Genomic DNA, 21,928 nt, shown 5'->3' on the forward strand with positions numbered 1-21,928 from the left:
TGATCCTCCCGGAGGCCATGGGCCTCGGAAGGATCAAAGGGAGGATTGTTGTCCGCCTGCGGACTTGACATGACTGACTCCATCTTGTGCATACCAATAGTAACCCTCCATTTTGTTCAGACCGAAAGCACTCCAGTGTGTGCAAAGCTACATTAACCAAAGTGGCTCAACTCTGAATGGGATGTCCCCATCCTGTACTGACCATTATCTCCTGATAACTTCCTGATAACAGGGATTTAGACACTAACAAAACCATGACAAACAAAGGGTTATAATTTAACTCAGGATCTAGGAATGCCAAGGTTTCACGTGCGGCACGTGTTCGGGAATCCTTTGTGTAGCTCAGATGGGGAACTAAATAAAAGAGGAAGCAGAGGCTCAGATTGGGGCTGCTTGCCACTCTTACCTCTCTCGGGAGGTGAAAGGGCAGGTAGTCAACCTTCCTACCTTTCCTGCTCTATCAGAACTCATGTCTCCGAGTCATTTTTCCTATCTGCATCAACACCTTGGGCTCTCAAACCCTGTGGACATTTACACCAGTTAACCTATTTTGCACCCTACTTTTCTTTAACAATCCCCATTTTACAAATGAGGTAACTGAGGTATAGAGAAGTTAAGTGACTTGCCCAAGATCGCACAGCATACGAGGCAGAGCTGGGATTAGAAACTATGATCTCCAACCTCCAGGCCCATGTTCATTCCACTACGCCACACTACTTCTCTGTAAAACCCCAGTAACCTGGAGAATCTTGGGGCAAAGCGGGAGATGGAAGATAATCACTGCTTTCCTCACAGGAGGTTTCATCGCTTCCATTCTGTGGCTGGAGAAGAAAACATGGCTTATTGTCCTATACATGTGTGTTTACATGCATCGATGTGCATATGCACACATGCATGTTCATGTGCCTAAGAACATGTGCACTTATGATATTCATATATACACTTGTTCACATGTATGTACTTACATACAAGTGAATATATCTATATATTAATATTTTCCACATACACTGTGTATGCATATATATGCACTCTTTTGTGTGCTGAAAAGCTTGAAATAGGACTATGGAATATCATAAAATATAGACACATAGATATTTGTCTGTGTATAGATTCATATATGTAAACATGGAAGAATTTGATTTCTTTTAAATAATTAGCTATGAGTCCAACTCGTGCCTCCAAAGCCAAGAGAATTAGAACTGTGCAATTCTGCCATGCTTTGACCAAATGGGATTTTGGTTCCATTTTCAACTAAGGTTATTGGAGACAGAGCTGTCACGTGGTAGAGGGTGCTTCAATGCCCCTCACACAAGCCCTGGTGGGGAAGATTCATCTTTAAACAGGGAGCCAGACAAAGAAAATCCTTTATAAATGTGGGGACTCTCATGGTATAGGTGTCAATCTCGCCAAGAACCTGGTCTCTAGAGAGGAAGAGAGGGAGGGGATCAGAGGTGAGGTAATGGCAGAAAGAGAGAGGGGGGATTTGTGGGTGCTGGTACACACAGGTGATCTGGGGACTCAGACCCAATCCAAGGACTGGAGGAATCAGTTGGTTCCCCCAGAACACTCCAGGAGATAATCCCAGGGCTACAGACCTGGATCCTAAAAGTACCTCCAATCTTGAAAATCTGACCAGCTTTAAAAATCCTACTGCATTATAAGAATAGCAGGATTGACAGAGTGGATTCCTTAGGCCAAACTGCAACACGAATCCTACCCTAAAGACTGGATTTCTGCCTTGAGATGTAAGGGGAAGTCAGGGAAGGATTAGATGAGGTGGGAGAGTTGGATGGAAAATCAGTGATGAGAGTAGTACTTAGATCTTAAAACCGAATATGGCTGCTGATTGTGGCCTGATGATTAACAGAAACTTCAAAGATGGTCTGCTGAATGCCAAGAAAGAAAAAGCTTCAGACAGCTTTAATCCTAACTCACGTTCATTACCCTTTCCCTCCTGCTCCAACTCCCTGATCATGAGTCCTCATTCAAGAATGTTAAGCAATCTTTTTCACCTCCATCTATTGAAATGTAAAAATAAACCTATCAATATTATCAAAAAATATTCTTATAGAGCTTTGTTGTAAGTTTGAATTTACAATGTGGAATTAGTCGCATGTGTTTACCCATTCACATTTAAGGCTAAGCAATGCCAACTGAATTCTCCATCTCTACCTCACAGTAGACCCCCCCACATTCTGCAAAAAGGCATTTTCTAGTGCAAACTATGAAAATGTCTACAATTTGGGGGAACACAGTTTTCTTCTCAATATTTTCTTCAGTGCACCTTTCATCTCACTGTTTCTCAAATTGTAGATGAGAGGGTTTAGCAGAGGTGTGAGGAGAATATATGCCAGAGAGAGCAATTCCTTGCTCTCTGGCCTTTGCAACTCGCCTTTGTAACTGACCTTTGGTTGTAAGTAGGTGAGATTAGCAAGGCCGTAGAATAGGGTCACAGAAGTCAGATGAGAAGCACAGGTGAAGAAGGCTTTTTGTCTTCCGGCTGTTGAAGACATTTTCAGAATAGTGTAGAGGATGCGAGTGTAGGACAGAAGTATCATCAGGAAAGGAAGCATAACCACTGAAATGGTGCCTATACAGGCATAGATTTCAAAGAGGAAGATGTCTTCAGACACGAGCTCCAGTACCGGGGGAGTTTCATAGAGAGGTGATTCATTTTATTGTGGTCACAAAACGGAAAGCTAAATATCCAAAGCGTTTGAATCATGGCAATAACTGACCCGGAAATTACAGAACGCACTGTGAGCTTGGTGAGAACTGCTTTACTCATAAGGACGGGGTAATGCAGGGGATTACAGATGGCCACATAGCAATCATAGGCCATTTTGCATAGGAGAAAGCATCCCGTAACCCCTAGGAATAGAATGAAATACACTTGCACGGCACAGGCAGCAAACGAAATGGTTTTGTGACCCACTGAAAGAATCACAAGCATTTTGGGGACGATCGTTCCACTCTAACAAGTTTCTGAGATAGACAAGATCCTCAGGAATAAGTACATAGGAATGTGAAAACTCTGTTCCAGGGTGATGATGAAGACAATGACCATGTTTCCTACCAAGATAATTAAGTAAATGATTAAAAACACCACAAACAGACGAAACTGCTGTTTGGGAAAGTTGGGAAAACTCAGGAGAATGAAGTCAGTCACAGCACTCTGCTTCCCCTCATCATTTCAAGCATGAAAACAGTAAGGCAAATGGCATGTTAATGCTCTTCGGCATGAGGTTAACTTATTCTGAAATCTGGCTTCTGCAATGACTTAACATCCTGTTCAACTTTCATTCACAGCCACCTATGAGAGATCAGAAATCAGCATTCCCATCTCTTCTGGGAATCTCCATTTGACATTTGCTACATTCACTGAACAAATCACCAGGATGATTAGCAAATCACCAGGATGGGAAATTTCGCACAAAGCTGAAAAATGAATGATGGATATTCCTAGACCAAAAGGACGGAATCATATTTGCCATTAGATGGAGAGTTTTTTTCTACAGTCATAGATAACATGGGATTCTATAACCATAAGCATAAAAAAGGCTTTGCTATTTATGCCTAAATCAATCAATTAATCCATCATATTTATTGAGCACTTACTGCATGCTTGGAAGAGCACTTGGAGCGCTTGGGAGAATACAATATGACATTGAAACTGAAACACCCACAGTGAGCTTACATCCAAGAAAGGGAGAAATGCCAGAAATAGGATTTGAACCCACACCTCTATTCAGAGACCAGAAGCCCCAGTAAGGGGAAGTGACAACTCAAGTCTGCCTCCTCAGAGCACTAGACCAGGGCTCTTGCTCTTCCTCTAGGTACACAGGCACATAGATAGTTTCTGTTGACAAGGATTGCTTCTGGCAGGTATTCTATATGATCAGGTTTGGCTTCAGATGTTTGACCACACTAGTGAGTGGAATAACCCCCCCCCCACCTTCTCTAGGATCGCATGACAGCCAGTGATGACATGCAATGTGACTTATTGACATCATTCGGGAACAATGTACAGTAATCCTCCCTAACATATTTTTCACCCACCTGAACGTAGCCAATTGACCAATCAATCCATAATACTCTCCCAGGCCTTAGTACACAGTAAGCACTTGATAAATGCGACTGATTGATTGATAATATCCATTTGTACTTCCCAAGTGCTCTTCACACAGTAAGCGCTCAATAAATATGATTGAATGAATGAAGGAATGAATTCAGCTCTGTGGGAAGAGTACCCTGCCTGTGAATTCTCCCCCTCCCTCCGCCTGAGCAACCCACAGCAACTGCTACACTACAAAGTTGTGCAACAGGAACTATTCCAATCAGATAGACAACCTGGGAATACGGGGAGGGCTAACCGGTTCAAGGGGTCTTTGTATATGAGGCATTGCTGCTATTTTTAGTTGTAGGCATTTAGACTGAGCCTTGCAGAGCCTGGCCTGCTGATTAGTACTCAGAACCCCTCCTTAGCTTGCTTGCTGTGCTACAGCTGTGTGAATACACCCAATAAAGAAGCAGAACTGATCACTCTGGCTCGAAGTCTGGTCTTTGGCTTATCATTGCCCAATCTAAAAAACACGGAGCCTCCCTCTGGTCGGCGACCCCAGCTGACTTGGAGGCATCTCCCCACATTGGCATAGTCGGCAGGATTGTGTGTCAATGCCCCAAACCCCAGACATGGGTAAAAAGGAGGCAGGATGCCTGGTATCACAGATCCCGGGGTGGAACTCGGGACAGGTGTAGCTGAAGTGCTTGATATGGCTGCCCTCCCCGACCCCCGGGAATGGGGTGCTCTAGTGGAGACCCCAGAGGGCATAGAGGACGCTCTATGAGCCCTGAACATACATAAGGTGTCAAAATCAGAGCAGAACTCAGAACGCAACTCGGGGATGTGATCGGACATAGCTGAAGCGATTGATATGGCTGGCCCTCCCCGGGAATGGGGTGCTCTAGTGGAGACCCCGAAGGGCATAGAGGACACTCTATGAGCCCTGGAAATCCATAAGATGTCAAAATCAGAGAGGAGAGCCGTTGCGACTCTATGATGGCTGCTGCTGGTGACATGCCAAAATGAAATGAATATGTGGCTGGAAAGTGAAAGTACGGCTCGAGAAGCTGGAAAGGCAGTTCGGGAGAACCAGGAGTCAAAAGAGCCTTATGCAGGACTCCTACAAACGACAAATAAGACCGCCGAAGAAGCAGTCGAGAAGGGGGTTATCTTGGGGTGCAGACTAGCAAAACTGAAGGGGCGACCGATGTGCCACCCCAGGGTATGGACACTTATAATGGGCACCAACTGGGACCCGGAAGCCTGGCACCCAAACAAGAATGGAGTGAGGAGGAAATGAAAAACATCATAGAAGAAGACATCGAGGGAACTAAACTAAACTAAACTAAAAGTACCCTCAGCCCTGAAGGGATAGGGGACCCCGAACCCAGGGACCACATCGCTGTAAGGGATTATGCCCCGGCAGAATTGATGGGGTCCACAAGCAATACCATCAGCAGCCTCGAGAAACGCTGCTGTCACGGACGGTCCGATGCTGGGACCAGGAGGGTGACGGGATTAAATTAACTGGAGTTGCAGCTACCCTTCAAGTCAGGCAGTGGTTGAAGGTGGGTCAGGTCAACATGGGTAATCACTCCCTGATGGATTGGGCAGTGGCCACCAGAAAAGACACCTGGACCACCCCAGAAAAGCTACCTGCTGAACCAGAAGATTGGGTTGATGTAGAAGAGGCATGCACATTATTGAGAAGGTTGGGAATGAAACAGCAAATATATGTTGCAGGAGATTATAGCTCCAATGCAGCACTCTTGAATTCCGGGGATGCACAGTAAGCTCCTCAATTCAGCATCCCCTAACATAGAGGGAGTGTTGCTATCCCTGGTTGCGGAGAAGATGGGCAAGCCTGTCATAGATCTTGTACTGGCTTTGGGGGATCTGGAGGGGCTGATTCCAAAGGGTAGCAGGATTCGAGGGGTGGCTCCAACAGAACCCATCTCTCTGGAAGAGGCAAAACAGAGGGTACCCCGATCCCAAACGTGGAGAGATTTAATAGGGGCCAGGATCAAATGAGAAAAGATAAACAGCCAAACACCGTGCTGTTGGCCCTGTGGAGAAAACTACCTAAGGATCAGAGGTATACCACAGGGGAAGGCAAACCCACAGCTGAATCACCGAAAGTGTCAATGGGTGCAAAAAAGGAGGCCCATTCACTCAGCCCCAGGTGGGGCCTTCTGCACCGCTGTACCCGGACCTGAACAAATGGAGAGACCAGACGTAGGGAAGTAGCCAAGGCCGCTCCCTTTGGGTCAGGTCAATCAGGGGAGATCGGAGACCATACGTTACCCTGACCGTTTGCTGGGGTCCCCAGAATATTCAGTTCACCTTTGCCTTGGTGGACACCAGTGTGTAAGTCACCCGTATCCATGGGGACCCCAGGAAATTCATGGGCCCCTGGATGTGGGTAGAAGGGTTTCGAGGACACAGCACCTCTGCCGTGAGAACCACCCTATGATTGGGTGTGGGCCAGATGGCCCCCACCACCTATCAGGCACTCATCACGGTAGTGCCCGAGTGTATATTGGGGGTGGTGACACTTGAGAACCCAGGACCCCCTCCCTCGATTCCCTCAGTACCAATTTGTGAGAATTGGCCTGTGGAGAAGGGGGAGGGGGAACTGCCAGCTGGGACATGGTACACTGATGTGTCAGCCAAAGGGAACCTGATTATGTGGGCTGCAGTTACAGTCCACCCGCCCATGGATACCATCCTCTGGGAAAAAGGGGTCCATTAGTCCAGCCAATGGGCTGAACTCAGGGTGGTATGGATGCTCCTATCCACGCACCCTGATGTAGATGCCTTGGCAACCGACTCGTGTGGGCTGTATACAGCAGCCTAGCCCCATGGTTGGGAGTGTGGGAAGCCAAAGGGTGGATGGTAGCATGGGGCGAGGTATGGGAAAAGAGATGTGGTGTGACATTGCCCGAATATTAAGAGCCCGGGAGGCCCCCCTCACCGTGTACCATGTGCCAGCTCACCGGGGACCCCCAGGAACGAGGAGGTAGGCGGGCTCACACAATGGCGGGAGGCACGGCCCACCAACGCCATCCAGGGCATACATGAGGTACTACCTCATAGCAGGGTGGATGCCACGTATCGAGCTCTCCACAGACCGGGGTGGGAAGGAAGCCTCAAGGAGGTACGTGAATTCTTGCAAGATTGTAAACATTGTATGAAAAAGGATTTGTGGCCCTATGGCCATAAGAGGACCCCTGCCCCTAAGTCAGGGAAAGAGATACTTGCTCACCGCGGTGGATACTCAGATGGGAGTAGTGTTCACCAACCCAGTGGCAGCAGCAATGCAGGTTGTTACTATACAAGGGCTTCAGGTGATGAGGGCTGGACGGCTTGCCGGCCTACATAGATTCTGATCAGGGGACCCACTTTATGGGGCACGAGGTCAAGGAGTGGGCCGCCCAACATGACATTCTGTGGCCCTTACCCTGCTGGAAGGTGACACCACCATGCCAGCACAGTGGACCGGCAGAACCAATGTGTGGTGGGACGCCACCCCTAAGGATGAGAATTACCTGCCACTGTAATCACAGCCGGAGAATTCAATGGGCCCTGGGAGACTGTGACAGTATTCAGCACCACTGCGCAGGTACTCTGCCATATGCTGGAGCTATGGGAAGTCACCCTGGAAGGGGCTTGCCTGTTAACCCACACTCGATGGACTACCAAGGCAATCTCCAGGTCGTTCAAACCGTGGTAGGTGGATACCCATCACCCAAACTGCTCCAATGCCCTGGCCCAGCTCCGGCGACAATGGGCCTGGTAGGTAGGGGTCCGGTAGCCAGCAAGGGCCCCCGGACAATAGAAGAGAGACAACACTGGGTGGGTCAGCGGCATGCTAGGAGTATGGAAACAAGCAGACATCCAAGGCCTAGGGGATGCCAGAGGCCGAGACCTCCAATATGAAAGCCAGATCCAACAGCTAATTAGCACTGGAATGTTGCAGGACGCTGGAGGGTGGAGAAGAATGGCACTGTCAACTGGAACTCTGAAGATGTGGGTGGGTATACTCGCAGGCGAGCTGGCCTGGTGGGCCAAAACATCGCCTGGTCAGATGCCTGCATTCAAACTCAATTAGGGCTGCTATCATATCTCACCACCCTAACAGAAGAAGTAAGCCAAGCACAGTGGCTCCCCAGCCTGGCTCACCTGTATCCAGCCTCTGTCACATGGCCTGCCATTCAGGTACTATACTGTGGGTGTACCACCCATTACTGTAAGCTGAGGGTATGCCACCCGGTGGGCAAACTGCCCCTGTGAACCACTACCCTAGTGGGATTAGGGATAGTGCAAGATGGCAAGGGTTTGGTCCCCCTGGGAGAGAGGTGGGGATGGTGGAATGGGTCGAGGAATGAATGGGAGCCCTTCTCCCCTTCTGGGTGTACCCAAGTAAAGAGGGATTGGTTCTGCCCATGGGACTCCAGGGGACATGAGAGCGTACAGGACAGTTGGCCAATTTCTATCACTGGAGTGGAAAAGGGAGACTACTGGTATTTGGGTAATGGGAAATTCTGTTGGATGTGCAGAGAACATATAACAATTTTAATTATAGTGCTAGTGCTGCATGTGCTAATTTAATGCTTGTTTGTTGTAATATGTCTTTAGTAGGGTTGCACATTGGTAATTCTATCAACTTCCCCAGATGGGAGCGACATAAACACCACACCCTCCTCTGGGACATGCCAACGGATCTAGTGGACTCAGTGGATGCATAGCAAGACTGGAACCGCACCATGCTCCGCCTAACTAAAGCTGGACTGTAGATACGAACCCTGAACCAAAGTATGGTGACAGACTGTGGGTGGTTCTCATGGTGTGAGGGTGCGGGAGTGTTGGAAGGGGACATTGTTTCCAGTGGGTCGTGCTAGGGTGCATCATGATCTGAGCAGCTTTGGCGCTAGGATGCTGTTAATTGCACAGGCCCTCCACCAGAACTATCGTGGTCCCCAGCTCTTCATTGCTCTAGGCATACAGAGGGGGCAAAGGGGTGGAGTGTTGGAAGAGTGCCCTATCTGTGAATTCACCCCCTCCCTCCACCTGAGCTACCCACAGCGCAGGCCCCCCTGACTATTAGGGTCCCCAGCTCCTGGTTGCTCTAGGCGTATGAAGGGGGCAGGGGTGGAGTGTGGGTAGAGTGCCCTATCTGTGAATTCTCCCCCTCCCTCCGCCTGAGCAACCTACAGCAAGGACACAGAACTGCTACACTACAAGTTTGTGAACCGGGAATTGTCTCAATCAGAAAGACAACCTGGGAATATGGTTAGGGCTAACCAGTTCAAGGGACCTTCGTATATGAGGCATTGCGGCTATTTTTAGTTGTCGGCGTTTAAACTGAGCCTTGCAGAGCCTGCCCTGCTGATTAGTACTCAGAACCCCTCCTTAGTTTGCTTGCTGTGCTACAGCTATGTGAGTACACCCAATAAAGAGGCAGAACTGATCACTCTGGCTCGATGTCTGGTCTTTGTCTCATCGTTGTTCAATGTAAAGAACCCGGAGCCGCCCTCTGGTCAGTGACCCCAGCTGACATGGGGGGCATCTTCTCACGAGCTCTTTCTATGTGCAGAGCACTACACGGAATTCTTGAGAGGACACTAGAGTTAGTAGACATGATCCCTGCCCCCAAGGAGTTTATAATCCAGTGGGAGAGACAGACATTAATATAAATTATAGATAAGGAGAAAGTAATAAAGTGAAAGATATGAAACATCGCCTGGAACTAACACCTCTAGAGATATATCACTAATTCAAATCTTGAAATTATAATTCTTCAAAAGTTCTGAAAAGAAAATCCATGATGATAAAAATCTCCAGAACTTTGAGAGGTCACCCCATCTCGATAGCAACTATCACCCCCATGATGATGCACCCTGACTAGGAATGTCTCTTAGAGTCAGAGGTCTGTCCTGTATATATGTGTGTCTGCGTGTCTGTGTGTCGGTTGGAGAGTTCTCTGCAGTACTCTGCGGAATTCTCCTTTATTGGCTATAATCAGGAGCGTGGGTAAAGAGCTACAAAATAATTCATATTTGGGGACTGTGGGATTCATTCTCATACCTTCATTTTCCTGTTATTCTCCCTGCCCATAACGTCATTTATGACTCTTCTGATTTGTACCTCTCACATGCAGTTCATCTTTAAATCCTGTTGTTTTTTCCTCTGCAGTTTTCCAGATCCATCCCTTCCTCTCCTTGTTATTTTTATTATTCTTCACTCTCTTATGCCCACAATCCTGATCCATATTTCCACTCTCCTCCCCTCTTCATCTTTCTATGTTTTTGAAGTTACTCAATAGTACTATTTATTAGGCACCTACTATTTGCAAAGCCCTGAATTAAACAATAAGAAAAAATACATGGTGAGGCATTAGATATGGCCCATTAATCTTGCTCTGTCTTATGCCATTGAGTCGTCTCTGACCCATAGCGACACCAAGGACACATCTTTTCCAAACTGCCCCACCTTCAGCTGGAATCGTTTTTGTAGCGGATCCACGGAGTGTTCTTGGTAAAAATATAGACGTGGTTTGTCATTGCGTCCTTCCACGCAGTCAACTTGAGTCTCTGCTCTCGCCTATCTCCCATGCTGCTGCTGCCCAAAGCAATTTAGTTTTGACTTGTAGCAGATTGCCTTCCACTTTCTAGCCCCTGCCCAAGCTAGGAATGCAATGGGTATGCTTCTGCTTGACTCTCTCTCTCCTATAGTCGAGACTGGTAGAGTACTGGGTACTCTCCGGGTGCGACCCTGAGAGAGGGGTCCACTAATACAGTAATATAAATAAATAGATTATGGATAATATGTGCTTTGGGACTGATGGGATTAGTATAGGATGAAAATCCCAGTGCAAGGGTGATGTAGAAGGGAGTGGAAGAAGAGGAAATGAGGGCCTAGCTCGGGAAGGGCTCATGGAGGAGATTTGCCTTCAATAAGGCTTTGAGAGTGAGAGAAGGATCATCTGCTGGATTCAAAGAAGGAGAGTTTCCAGGCCAGAGGTAGGAAGTGGGTGAGAAATTGGTGGTGAGGTAGATGAGACTAGTCTCCAGTTGCTGCAATGAGAACTGTGTGATTATTTACTTATTTATAATGTTAATGCCTGTCTTCCCCTCTAGACAGTAAGCTCCTTGTGGGCAGATAATGTGCTTACCAACTCTATTTTATTGTATTCTCCCAAGTGCTTAGTACTTAGTGCACAGTGCTTCAAGGAATAAGAGAAGCAGCGTGGCTCAGTGGAAAAGAGCATGGGCTTTGGAGTCAGAGGTCATGGGTTCAAATCCTGGCTCCATCAATTGTCAGCTATGTGACTTTGGGCAAGTCACTTAACTTCTCTGGGCCTCAGTTACCTCCGCTGTAAAATGGGGATTAAGACTGTGAGCCCCCCCGTGGGACAACCTGATCATTTTGTAACCTCCCCAGTGCTTTGCACATAGTAAGTGCTTAATAAATGCCATCAAAAAAGCTCTCAATATACACTATCGATTTAATGATTGCTGTTTGCTCTTATTGAAACATCTTAATGTTTAGGGTTGCACCAACATTTAGAAGAAGCTGCATGGCTCAGTGGAAAGAGCATGGGCTTTGGAGTCAGAGGTCAGGGGTTCAAATCCCGGGTCTGCCAATTGTCAGCTGTGTGACTTTGGGCAAATCACTTCACTTCTCTGTTCCTCAGTTACCTCAATTGTAAAATGGGGATTAATACTGTGAGCCCCCTGTGGGACAACCTGATCACCTTGTAATCTCCCCAGCACTTAGAACAGTGCTTTGCACATAATAAGTGCTTAATAAATGCCATCATTATTGTAACCCTTTCCAGGCCTGATTTTCTCTTCATAGATCATTCATCCTTTTATTTAGACAACACCCTCTTGAACCTGCTAATATTTTCTACCTGTACAACTTTCTGAATCCATAAGCTCTGAATGTTTATCATCCACTATGTGTAGAAGAGCTAAGCCCTCAGAACTGGTTAATCTAAAATATACTTTCAAAATATGCCTCATTATATCCTTCAAACTTCACATTTCTATCGTAATAATTCTAGTTATCAAAGAGGTGAAGACCTGAAGTTTATATTGCACTTGATTGAAAGTCATAAAATCAGGGGCTATCAATCAATCAATCATATTTATTGAGTGCTTACTGTGTGCTGAGCACTGTACTCAGCACTTGGGAGAGTACAATGTAACAGAGTGTGTAGAAAAATTCCCTGCCTACAGCCTGGTGTAGTGGATAGAGCATGAGCCTGGGAGTCAGAATGTCATGGGTTCTAATGCCGGGTCCACCACTTGTCTGCTGCGTGATCATGGGAAAATCAATTTACTTCTCTGTGCCTCTGTTACCTCATCTGCAAAATGGGGATGAGGACTGTGAGCCCCATGTGGGACAGGGACTATGTCCAACCAGATTTGTTTGTATCCACCCCAGCGCTTAGTACAGTGCCTTGGCACATAATATGTGCTTAACAAAATGCCATTATTATTATTATTATCATTCCCTTTCTAAATGAGCTTAGTAGAATGACAAATTTCCTGGGTCTCATTTTGCCTATGTAATCAAAGGGAATAAAACTCTGGGCCTGGAAACCAGATAACCTGAGTTCTAATCCCGGCTCTGCTACTTGCTCACTTTGTGACCTTGGGTAAGTCACTTAATTTCTCTGTGCCTCAATTTCCTCAAATGCAAAATGGAGATTCAAAACCTGTTTTTCTTCCTACTTTGACCGTGAGTCCCAGGTGGGCCAGAGACTGTATCCGTTCTGATTAACTTGTAACTACTCCAGCACTTAGAACAGTGCTTGACACATAATAAACACTTAACAAATACCAAAAACAGAATTAGAATCTCAGGTAAATAACCCCAATGGACAGCTTTCTTTACATATACTTTCAATTTTGAAAACATTTAAACAAACTGAGTTCCTTAAGAAGCTGAGAAAATAAATTATTTTCCATATGCTAATATTATCGAAACATCTCAATGTGACTAAAAAAGCCTCAGAAATAATATAAAAACAGAATGCTTTGGATGAGCCTTTAAGGCTAGAACTCCTTGCTCTCCTGTCCCCACTCGAAATCCTCCTCCTTTTATTGGAAGGAGGATTTGGCTCAATTCATAAATATATCATCATAAATTCCCTCACATAAAAGTTGCAGTGGGAATTGGCTTTATGTGGAAATCCTAATTGCATGGTAATAGTTCCTTACTTTACACAACAATTTCATTCCGAGGAAAAGATAGGTACATCAGATTGGTACTAGGAAAAAACAGATTAAAACATAACAGACCAGAAAGGCATGAAAACCTTCAAAAACCAAATCTGTATTAAAGCTAGTTTTCTTTTCTTTTTCAAGCCATTTCTACAACATTATACTTGGCAACATTTTGGAATGAGAAAAAATGTTTTTCATTTTCAAGGCAGAGCTTAATAATATGTGTTTCCAGTGGTAATTTTTGGAAGAAAAAGAAACTTCTCTCCCTTCATTCCTTCCCTTTTCCCTGTTGTCAGTTTTCCCAATAAAGCAAGGTTACAATGGAGGGGTTGCTTCTCTAATGGAGGAAGCATCCTTGTGTGGTCCCTAAGCAATTTTCCAACCACTACAAAATTCATGCAGGTCTCCTCTCATTGTTATCATTATTATCATCGTTCTCACATACAAATGATAATGATAATAATGACAATAATAACTGTGGTATTTGTTAAGTGCTTACTATGTGCCAAGTAGATGCAAAATATCCTGGGTAGATACATTCAGTCATATTTCATTTAATCATATTTATTGAGTGCTTACTGTGTTATACTTACTTGTTGTACTTACTATTTATTCTACTTATTTTATTTTGTTAATATGTTTTGTTTTCTTCTCTGTCTCCCCCTTCTAGACTGTGAGCCCACTGTTGGGTAGGGACCATCTCTATATGTTGCCAACTTGTACTTCCCAAGGTCTTAGTACAGTGCACTGCACACAGTAAGCGCTCAATAAATACGATTGAATGAATGAATGAATGAATGTGTGCAGAGCACTGTACTAAGTGCTTGGAGAGTACAAATGGCCAATAGGACCCACATGAGGCTCAAAGTCTAAGTGAATCTAAGTGAATGCTCTAAGTGAGGGTCTAAGTCTAAGTGAATGGAGATAGTGAATCTCTATTTTGCAAATGAAGGAACTGAGGCACAGGGAAATTTAAGTGACTTACCCAAGGTCACACAGCAGAGAGGTAGTGGAGTTGGGATTAGAACTCAGGTCCTCTGACTCCCAGGCCCAGGCTCTTTCTACTGGGCCCCGCAGCTTGTCAGGACATGATGCTTCTCTGCTCTCCTCATGCTCTCCATGTCTGTAAAGCCCACTCTGTGCTTCCAAATATGGCAGGCTTAAAAGTGAGAAAAATATCCAAACGTAAGTGCTCAAAGTGTAAGAAGACAGTACGAAGCATGCAATCATATCTTGTCTGAGTTATTGCTCATGTGATCTGCATTCTAGTGGAACTTGTACATCATCAATCCACACTCTCCTTTCATCCAAGTGAAGATAGCAGAGTTCACAGCAAATCCAAATCATCAAATGCCCTCTGCAGTGATGTTGCACTGTGATTGAAAAACTGGGTTCCCAGATTCATAACAGCCCAGAATCGAATTAAAAATATGAAGACTATATTTTAGCCATAGCTCTGTAAGAGTATCAAAAGAGGGTAAAGTGATGAGGGGGATAAAACCTGGCAGATGAACATTTCAACACAGATAAGTTTCCTGTCAGCTTGAAATATGAATTAAGAAGAAGAGTGAGAAAAAAATAGTATTCACATTTATTCACAAAGGAGATGAATTAAACTAGATTGTTTTCATAAAGATATAATAAGAATAGTACGCTTACTTTAAAATGATTACCTTCTCTAGTCTTCAGTACGTGGAAAAATGTTTATGATTACATTGCAATAAATACCTTTACCGCCAAGCCAAAAAAGAGTAGTTGGTGTTTTCACTACTGCAAAGGGTCTTTTGAGTCCATTATATTAACTATCCTCAGTTACTGCTGAGAATCAGAATACACTCAAGGGATTAAGTCTCAGCAGTAACTGAGGATAGTTAATGCAAGGGAATATAGCAACAATAACATAAACTGTTGCCAAAATTATGGTCTTATGCAACCAGATTACTAAATATATTGACTCCAATACATTTCCCCAAATTGCCTTTCTTTTATTTAAATGTTTCCACCAAGTCAAGATTTATCCATGCCCCATTAAATCTAATAAACAACACCCTTGACCATTGAGATGTCACCCCAAATATAAGGAACATAAACATTCTTTACAGATATCTTCTAATGGAATGTAAGCCCACTTCCATCATCCTCTTTTGCTCATTAGATACAGCAGGAATAATTGAATATATAAAATGTAAGTCAAGGAAGTAAGAATATTTGTGTAACTTATTGATTTTAAATAGATGCATTGCAGTTCCATTAAGAGCTGATAATAAATTATGAATAAAGACAAATATTTGATTAGTAGGGATCAATTATGTATGACACAGAAAAGCAGCATTAAAATATCCATCAAGACATCCTGGGCTCAGTTTTATATTAGCTGTTAGGACCTTGCTGAATTTAGGACATTTTCCAGGCTGCCCAGTATAAGGTCTGATTTGTTCAGCCAATGGGATGTCAGGAATTACGTTCTCCTATAACCCATTTAGAGAAATTATTAGCACCCTTCACACCATAAACCACATTATCCCATAATCAATGTAATACTAAATATTTAATTTCTACAGACTTAATCTCGCCAGGACATTCTACCTGAAACCTATGCTTTCCACACAAATAACCACCACCCTGGCTCAAGATCTTGTCATCTCTGGTTAGGTTACTGTATCAGCCTCTTCAATGACCTCCCTTCTTCCAAATTCTTCCCACTTCAGGTTAAAATTCACTCCGTAGACCACATCAACTCCTAAAATGTCGTTCCACTAACAACTCTCTCCACTTCAAAAACAATCAATGACTACCCGTTTCCTTCTATATAATGCTAATCTCCAGATGACTGGCTCTAAGGCTCAGCTTGAAATCTCTCCTTGTACTTACCTGCCCTTGTCCCACACTAAACCTCAGCCTGCAGTCTGTGCTAGCGCAAGTCAGTCAGTCATTTGATTATATTTATTGTGCAGTTACTGTGTGCAGAGCATTGTACCATTCATTTATTCATTCATTCAATCATATTTATGGAGCAGTTACTGTGTGCAGAGCACTGTACTAAGCACTTGGGAAGTACAGGTCGACAACATAATATAGATGGTCCCTACCCAACAACGAGCTCACAGTCTAGAAGGGGGAGACAGACAACAAAGCAAAACATGTAGGAAGGTGTCAAAACCGCCAGAACAAATAAAATTATAGCTATGTGCACATCATTAACAAAAGAAATAGAGTAGTAAATATGTCCAAGTAAAATAAATAGAATAATAAATCTGTACAAATATATACAAGTGTTGTGGGGAGGAGAAGGAGGTAGGGCAGACGGGGGGATGAGGAGGAAGAAAGGAAAACGGGGGCTCAGTCTGTGAAGGCCTCCTAGAGGAGGTGAGCTCTCAGTAGTGTTTTGAAGGGAGGAAGAGAGCTGGCTTGGTGAATGTGTGGCGGGAGGGCATTCCAGGCCAGGGGAAGGATGTGGACCGGGGTTCGATGGTGGGACAGGTGAGAAAGAGACACACTGAGGAGGTTAGCGGAAGAGGAGCAGAGGGTGCAGGCTGGGCTGTAGGAGAGAAGAGAGGTGAGGTAGGAGGGGTTGAGGTGATGGAGAGCCTTGAAGCTGAGAGTGAGGAGATTTTGCTTGATTCTTAGGTTAACAGACAACTACTGGAGATTTTTGAGGAGGGGAGTGACATGACCAGAGCGTTTATGTACAAAGATAATCTGGGCAGCAGAGTGAAGTATAGACTGAAGTGGGGAGAGACAAGAGAATGGGAGATCAGAGAGGAGGCTGATGCAGCAATCCAGTCGGGATAGGATGAGAGATTGAACCAGCAAGGTAGTGGTTTGGATGGAGAGGAAAGGGCAGCTCTTGGTGATGTTGTGGAGGTGAGACCGGCAGATTTGGTGCCGGCTTGGATGTGTGGGGTGAATGAGAGAGCGAAGTCGAGGATGACACCAAGGTTTCGGGCTTGTGAGACAGGAAGGATGGTAGTGCTGTCTACAGTGACGGGAAAATCAGGGAGAGGACAGGGTTTGGGAGGGAAGATAAGGATTTCAGTCTTGGACATGTTGAGGTTTATATGGCGGGCAGACATCCAGATGGAGGTGTCCTGAAGTCAGGATGAGATACGAGCCTGGAGGAAGGGAGAGAGAGCAGGGGCAGAGATGTAGATTTGGGTGTAATTAGCGTAGAGATGATAGTTGAAGCCGTGGGAATGAATGAGTTCACCAAGGGAGTGAATGTAGTTAAAGAACAGAAGGGGACCAAGAACTGACCCTTGAGGAACCCCTACAGTAAGGGGATAGGAGGTGAGGAGGTGCCCACAAAGGAGACTGAGAATGAATGGCTGGAGAGTTAAGAGGAGAAACAGGAGAGGACAGAGTATGTGAAGCCAAGGTTGGATAGCATGTTGAGGGGAAGGGGATGATCCATAGCGTCGAAGGCAGCTGAGACATCGAGGAGGATTAGGATAGAGTAGGAGCCATTGGATTTGACAAGAAGGAGGTCATTGGTGACCTTTGAGAGGACAGTTTAGGTGGAGTGTAGGGGATAGAAGCCAGAGTGGAGGGGTCAAGGAGAGAGTTGGCATTGAGGAATTCGAGGCAGCGAGTGTAGACAACTCGTTCTAGAAATTTGGAAAGGAAGGGTAGGAGAGAGATAAGGAGATAACTAGAAGAGGAGGTGGGGTCAAGAGGGTTTTTTAGGATGGGGGGACTTGGGCATGTTTGAAGGCAGAAGGGAAGGAACCAGTGGAGAGTGAGCAGTTGAAGATGGGAGTTAAGGAGGGGAGGAGAGAAGGGGGCAAGTTCTTTCATAAAATGAGAGGGAATGGGGTCCGAAGCACAGGTGGCTGGAGTAGCACTTGAGAGGAGGGAGGAGATCCTACCTGAAGATACTGTTGCAAGTCCAGATACCAAGCCCAGGTACATCCCAGATACCAAGCACTTGTGCAGTCACATTTCCTGCCCACAATGAACTTTCAGTCTAAAGAATGAGACAGGCATTAATATGAATAAATAAAATTACTAGTGAACCTTCTCCTTGCCCTTGCAGTATGGCATAGTGGAAAGAGCCCGGGCCCAGGAGCCAAAGGTCCTGGGTTCTAATTCTGGTTCTGCCAATTTCCAGCCATGTGATCTTGGGCAAGTCACTGAAGTTACCTGTGTCTCAATTTCCTCAACTGTAAAATGGAGATTAAAATGGGGATTAAATCTTTGCCCCTCCAATTTAGACTGTGAACCCTAAGTGGGACAGGAACTGTTTCCAACCTGATTGACTTGAATCTACCCCAGAACTTGTAACAGTGCTAAACAAATATAATAATAATAATGATGACAATGATTATATTAATAAAAATAATTGTGGTATTTGTTAAGCACTTACTATGCATCAGACACTGGAGTGGATTAAAGCTAATCGTGTTGGACATACTCCCTGGCCCCAAGTGAGGCTCACACTCTCGGTCCCCCTTTTAAAGATGAGGGAACTGAGGCACAGAGAAGTGAAGGGACTTGCCTAGGGTCACCCAGCAGACAAGTGGTGGAGTGGGGATTAGAACCCATGACCTTCTTACTCTCAGGCCTCTGCTGTATCCACTGTGCTATGATAATGACATTAGGAAGGCACTGAGCTTGCATTTCCTGACCTGTGACTAGGTGGTATACTTGCACTGCTTTGGCTCAAATAAAGCAAGTATAATGATTGCACAATAGAATAAAGTGTCATACTCAGTTCTTCTAAAACGTGTACTTACACTAAGCATTTTGGATGAACAGAGTTAGGAAATTAATGAATGTGTTTTACAACACTCATCTATTTCAATAGAACACAAGCTGGTGTTGGAAGAAACTTGTACTGCATTGGCCAAGTGATGCATAAGAGAAGTAGCATGGCCTAGTGAACAGACCACAAGCCTGGGTATCAGAAGGACCTTGGTTCTAATCCCACTCCACCACTTATCCACTGTGTGACCTTTGACAAGTCACTTTATCTCCCTGTGCCTCAGTTACCTGATCTGTAAAATTCATTCATTCATTTAATCGTATTTATTGAGCACTTACTGTGTGCAGAGTACTGTAATAAGCGCTTGGGAAGTACAAGTTGGCAACATATAGAGACAGTCCCTACCCAAAAGGGTGCTCACAGTCTAGAAGTAAAATGGGGATTAAGACTGTGAGCCACACTTAGGACAGGGATGTTCAACAAAATTAGCTGGTATTTTTTACCCCATTGCTTAGTACAGTGACTGGCACCTAGTAAGTGTTTAACAAATATCACAATTATTACAATAAAATTACAAGACAGGTTAGTGTACAACTACTGAGAAGCAGTGGTGATTAGTGGGAAAAAATATGGCATTTGTTAAGTGCCTGTCACTGTTCTAAGATCTAGAGTAGATTCAAGATAATCGTGTCAAACACAGTCCCTGTACCACATAGGGCTCACTGGCTTAATCCTCATGTTACAAATGAGGGAACTGAGGCCTAAAGAAGTTAAGTGACTTGCCCAACGTCACACCGCAGAAAAGTGGCCGAGTTGGAATTAGAACCCATGACCTTCTGACTCCCAGGCCAGTGCTCTATCTAGTAAGACCCTAAACCCAGTTCCACTTCTTACCTTCTGTATGATCTTGAGCAAGTCACTTGAATTCTCTGTGCCTTAATTTCCTCATCTATAGGATCAATCAATCAACTCATGTTATCTATTGAGCACATACTGTGTGCAGAGTACTATATTAAGCAGTTGGTATAATATAATGAATGGGGATGAAATACCTGTTCTCTCACCTGCTTTAGACCATGAGTCCCAGCTGGTACAGAGACAGAGTCTGATCTGTTTGTATTTTATCTATCCCAGCACTTAGTACAGTGCTTGGCACATAGGACTTAGCAAATACCAATTTTTACAACAACAATTATTTTTATTATCATTTTGACATTATGGCATTAATGTAATATGAGCAGCAATAACATTTACAAATAATTGGGCTGGCACTTTAGTAAAGTTAACAAACCACAGGTATTTATTGAGAATCTATTGTGTGTGTTGATCTAAGCTCTTGGGAGACAGCTGTAGTAATATAAGGAAATTGAAGGAGTATCAGAGTGCTATTAGTGCAAATGAAGAATTATCTTCATCTTACTTCAGTCAATCAATGGAATTTTTTGAGCATTTACTGCATTAAGAGTACTGTGCTAAGTGCTTGAATACAACACAACAGAGTTGGTAGGCATGTTCCGTGCCTACACACTGGTCCTCTTCACTCACATTTGTATGAGATTCATCCTTTCCTTCCCTCTTTTTCCCCTACCACTCCATTCATCAAACCCTCACCAGACAAGGGAATTCAGATTATCCGATCCCAGCTCGGTAACTAATCTAGTGAAGGAATCAGGTTCATTTTAATGCGAAGAGTCCTTGCACAACAATTCTCTACATTCATTCATTCATCCATTCAATCATATTTACTGAGCGCCTACTGTGTGTAAAGCCCTGTACTAAGTGCTTGGCAGAGTACACTATAACAACCAATAGACAAATTCCCTGCCCACAACGAGCTACAGTCTAGAGGGGGACTATACATACCAAGCATACATACATACATATACTATGTATACTATATACATATATATATATATACTATACATATATATATATATATATATATATATATATATTCTATTCAGTTAGTCACTAAACTATGATTTGGATCAACAACTGAAAATATTAATCTTTCTAGGTCAAATTTTAAAAAAACAATTCAACATCCTATATTTGGGGTGAAAAATTGAATCCCTTGAGAAATCATTACTGGACCAACTATCTCCAGTAGAATAATAAGGGTAACGTGGCATAAAATAATTCAATAGGTAAATAGGGGAATTTGTCAATATTCAACTTGATTTTGCTAAGGAGTTGGTGTTGTTGTCTTATGCTGTCGAGTCGTGTCCGACCCATAGACATGCCGTAGAAACATCTCTCCCAGAATTCCTCACTTCCATCTGCAATTGTTCTGGTAGTATATCCAGAGAGTTTTCTCGGTAAAAATATGGAAGTGGTTTACCATTGCCTCCTTCCAAGCAGTAAATGAGTCTCTGCCCTAGATCCTCTCCCAGTCCTTTTCTGCCCAGCTCAGGTGAGTTTTGACTTGTAACAGATTGCCTTCCACTCACTAGCCACTGCCCAAGCTAGGAATGGAATGGGTATGCCTCTGCTTGACTCTCCCTCCTGTAGTCCTGATTGGTAGAGTACCGGAAACTCTCCAGATACGACCCTGAAAGAGGTGCTAAGGATTTATTGATTTGATTTTGATTTATTTGATTTGTAAGGGTATTAATATTGCTAGTATAAATAAATGTTATATGGCATTCATAAAAACGGGATGAATTAGAGCACTATTACTCATAAGGAAAAAATCCTCTCAAAATGAATTTTCTGCATACTATCATAAAACAGACTTGAGAGTATTTGCATGGGCTAAGACTCTTACCATGCCAAAATGAGAGAATATACTTACAATCATATCTAGTGCAGTCACCTGTATGCAATGTGAGAAAGTGGATGCAAGGAGTTAAAAGAATGGCTTGATACAAATCTAAAGGACCTATTGATTCAGGTATATTTGCTGCCTTTTGTGTGTATTGAGTCAAT

At 44.2% G+C, this 21,928-nt stretch overlaps 2 non-coding genes and 1 pseudogene across 2 annotated transcripts; all 3 read right to left on the reverse strand.

The window, feature by feature from the left end:
* Window positions 1–2,234: 2,234 nt before the first annotated feature.
* On the reverse strand, window positions 2,235–4,918 carry LOC119923382 (annotated as a pseudogene).
* A 5,789-nt stretch (window positions 4,919–10,707) lies between these two features.
* Window positions 10,708–10,847, reverse strand: LOC119923387. The gene has a single exon (XR_005448843.1). It is a non-coding gene; the product is annotated as a small nucleolar RNA SNORA7 (small nucleolar RNA).
* Window positions 10,848–21,423: 10,576 nt separating this feature from the next.
* LOC119923388 lies at window positions 21,424–21,561 on the reverse strand. The gene has a single exon (XR_005448844.1). It is a non-coding gene; the product is annotated as a small nucleolar RNA SNORA7 (small nucleolar RNA).
* Window positions 21,562–21,928: the final 367 nt, after the last annotated feature.

This window comes from Tachyglossus aculeatus, unplaced genomic scaffold, assembly GCF_015852505.1.
Source record: "Tachyglossus aculeatus isolate mTacAcu1 unplaced genomic scaffold, mTacAcu1.pri scaffold_182_arrow_ctg1, whole genome shotgun sequence".
In the NCBI taxonomy this organism is placed as follows: Eukaryota; Metazoa; Chordata; class Mammalia; order Monotremata; family Tachyglossidae; genus Tachyglossus; species Tachyglossus aculeatus.